This window comes from Taudactylus pleione, unplaced genomic scaffold, assembly GCF_031769625.1.
Source record: "Taudactylus pleione unplaced genomic scaffold, aTauple2 ptg000741l, whole genome shotgun sequence".
In the NCBI taxonomy this organism is placed as follows: Eukaryota; Metazoa; Chordata; class Amphibia; order Anura; family Myobatrachidae; genus Taudactylus; species Taudactylus pleione.
This window is the reverse complement of record NW_028285143.1, coordinates 154,129-158,080: the sequence shown is the minus strand read 5'-3', so window position 1 is coordinate 158,080 and position 3,952 is coordinate 154,129.

Genomic DNA, 3,952 nt, shown 5'->3' with positions numbered 1-3,952 from the left:
ACAATATTATGTCCCTTTTTATACCAGGCATCTCCTAGTCTCCCTTATCTCTTCCCTTGCCCTTCCCCATGAGGCCATGGCCCTCTCTCTGGTGCACTATATTATGTCCCTATTTATTCCCAGCATCTCCTGGCCTCTCCAATCTCTTCCCTGGCCCTTCCCCATGAGGCCATGGACCTCTCTCAGGTGCAATATATTATGTCCCTATTTATTCTCGGCATCTCCTGGCCTCCCCTATCTCATCCCTGGCACTTCCCCATGAGGCCATGGCCCTCTCTCAGGTGCACTATATTATGTCCCTATTTATCCCCACCATCTCCTGGCCTCCCCTATCTCTTCCCTGGCCCTTCCCCATGAGGCCATGGCCCTCTCTCAGGTGCACAATATTATGTCCCTTTTTATACCGGGCATCTCCTAGCCTCCCCTATCTCTTCCCTGGCCCTTCCCCATGAGGCCATGGCCCTCTCTCAGGTGCACTATATTATGTCCCTATATATCCCCAGCATCCCCTTGCCTCCTCTATCTCTTCCCTGGCCTTTCCCCATGAGGCCATGGCCCTCTCTCAGGTGCCCTATATTATTTCAATATTTATCCCCAGCATCTCCTTGCCTACCCTATCTCTTCCCTGGCCCTTCCCCATGAGGCCATGGCCCCCTCTCTCAGGTGCACTATATTATGTCCCTATTTATCCCCAGCATCTCCTGGCCCTCCCCTATCTCTTCCCTGGCCCTTCCCCATGAGGCGATGGCCCTCTCAGGTCACTATATTATGTCCCTATTTATCCCCAGCATCTCCTGGCCTCCCCTATCTCTTCCCTGGTACTTCCCCATGAGGCCATGGCCCTCTCTCAGGTGCACTATATTATGTCCCTATTTATCCCCAGCTTCTTCTGGCCTCTCCTATCACTTCCCTGACCCTTCCCCATGAGGCCATGACCCTCTCTCAGGTGCGCTATATTATGTCGCTGTTTATCCCCAGCTACTCCTGGCCTCTCCTATCTCTTCCCTGGCCCTTCCCCATGAGGCCATGTTCCCCTCTTAGGTGCACTAAATTATATCCCTTTTTATCCCCAGCATCTCCTGGCCTCCCCTACCTCTTCTCTGCCCCTTACCCATGAGGCCATGGCCCTCTCTCAGGTGCACTATATTATGTCCCTATTTATCCCCAGCATCTCCTGGCCTCCCCTATCTCTTCCCAGGCCTTTGCCCATGAGGCCATGGCCCTCTCTCAGGTGCACTATATTATGTCACTATTTATCCCCAGCATCTCCTAGCCTCCCATATCTCTTCCCTGACCCTTCCCCATGAGGCCATGGCCCTCTCTCAGGAGCACTATATTATGTCCCTATTTATTCCCAGCATCTCTTGGCCTCCTCTATCTCTTCCCTGGCCCTTCCCCATGAGGCAATGGCCCTCTCAGGTGCACTACATTATGTCCCTATTTATCTCCAGCATCTCCTGGCCTCCCCTATCTCTTCCCTTGCCCTTCCCTATGAGGCCATGGCCCTCTCTCAGGTACACTATATTATGTCCCTATTTATCCCCGGCATCTCCTGGACTCCCCTATCTCTTCCCTGGATCTTCCCTATGAGGCCATGGCCCTCTCTCAGGTGCACTATATTATGTCCCTATTTATCCCCAGCATCTCGGCCTCCCCTATCTCTTCCCTGGCCCTTCCCCATGAGGCCATGGCCCTCTCTCAGGTGCACTATATTATGTTCCTATTTATTCCCAGCATCTCCTGGCATCTCCAATCTCTTCCCTGGCCATTCCCCATGAGGCCATGGACCTCTCTCAGGTGCAATATATTATGTCCCTATTTATCCCCGGCATCTCCTGGCCTCCTCTATCTCTTCCCTGGCCCTTCCCCATGAGGCCATGGCCCTCTATCAGGTGCACTATATTATGTCCCTATTTATCCCCAGCATCTCCTGGCCTCCCCTATCTCTTCCCTGGCCCTACCCCATGAGGCCTTGGCCCTCTCTCAGGTGCACTATATTATGTCCCTTTTTATACCGGGCATCTCCTAGCCTCCCCTATCTCTTCCCTGGCCCTTCCCCATGAGGCCATGGCCCTCTCTCAGGTGCACTATATTATGTCCCTATTTATCTCCAGCATCCCCTTGCCTCCTCTATCTCTTCCCTGACCCTTCCCCATGAGGCCATGGCCCTCTCTCAGGTGCCCTATATTATTTCAATATTTATCCCCAGCATCTCCTGGCCTCCCCTATCTCTTCCCAGGCCCTTCCCCATGAGGCCATGGTCCTCTCCCAGGTGCACTATATTATTTCCCTATTCATCCCCAGCAACTCCTGGCCTCGCCTATCTCTTCCTTGGCCCTTCACTATGAGGCCATGGCCCTCTCTCAGATGCAATATATTATGTCCCTATTTATCCCCAGCATCTCCTGGCCTCCCCTATCTCTTCCCAGGCCCTTCCCCATGAGGCCATGGCCCTCTCTCAGGTGCACTATATTATGTCACTATTTATCCCCAGCATCTCCTGGCCTCCCCTATCTCTTCCCTAACCCTTCCCCATGAGGCCATGGCCCTCTCTCAGGTGCACTATATTATGTCCCTTTTTTTTCCCCAGCTTCTCCTGGCCTCTTCTTTCTCTTCCCTGGCCCTTCCCCATGAGGCCATGGTCCTATCTTAGATGCACTATATTATTTCCCTATTTATCCCCAGCATCTCCTCGCCTCTGCTATTTCTTTGCTTGCCCTGTCTCCATGAGGCCATGGCCCTCTCAGGTGCACTACATTATGTCCCTATTTATCTCCAGCATCTCCTGGCCTCCCCTATCTCTTCCCTGGTCCTTCCCTATGAGGCCATGGCCCTCTCTCAGGTACACTATATTATGTCCCTATTTATCCCTGGCATCTCCTGGCCTCCCCTATCTCTTCCCTGGCCCTTCCCTATGAGGCCATGGCCCTCTCTCAGGTACACTATATTATGTCCCTATTTATCCCCGGCATCTCCTGCCCTCCCCTATCTCTTCCCTGGCGCTTCCCCATGAGGCCATGGCCCTCTCTCAGGTGCACTATATTATGTCCCTATTTATCCCCAGCATCTCCTGGCCTCCCCTATCTCTTCCCAGGCCCTTCCCCATGAGGCCATGGCCCTCTCTCAGGTGCACTACATTATGTCCATATTTATCTCCTGCATCTCCTGGCCTCCCCTATCTCTTCCCTTGCCCTTCCCTATGAGGCCATGGCCCTCTCACAGGTACACTATATTATGTCCCTATTTATCCACGGCATCTCCTGGCCTCCCCTATCTCTTCCCTGGCCCTTCCCCATGATGCCATGGCCCTCTCTCTGGTGCACTATATTATGTCCCTATTTATCCCAAGCATCTCCTGGCCTCCCTTATCTTTTCCCTGGCCCTTCCCCATGAGGCCATGGCCCTCTCTCAGGTGCACTATATTTTGTCCCTATTTATCCCCAGCATCTCTTGGCCTTCCCTATCTCTTCCCTGGCCCTTCCCCATGAGGCCATGACCCTTTCTCAGGTGCACTATATTATGTCCCTATTTATCCCCAGCTTCTTCTGGCCTCTCCTATCACTTCCCTGACCCTTCCCCATGAGGCCATGACCCTCTCTCAGGTGCGCTATATTATGTCCCTATTTATCCCCAGCATCTCCATGCCTCCCCTATCTCTTCCCTGGCCCTTCTCTATGAGGCCATGGCCCTCTCTCAGGTGCACTATATTATATCGCTATTTATCCCCTGCATCTCCTGGCCTCCCCTATCTCTTCCCTGGTCCTTCCCCATGAGGCCATGGCCCTCTCTCAGGTGCACTATATTATGTCCCTATTTATCCCCAGCATCTCCTGGCCTCCCTATCTCTTCCCTGGCACTTCCCCATGAGGCCATGGCCCTCTCTCAGGTGCACAATATTATGTCCCTTTTTATACCAGGCATCTCCTAGCCTCCCCTATCTCTTCCCTTGCCC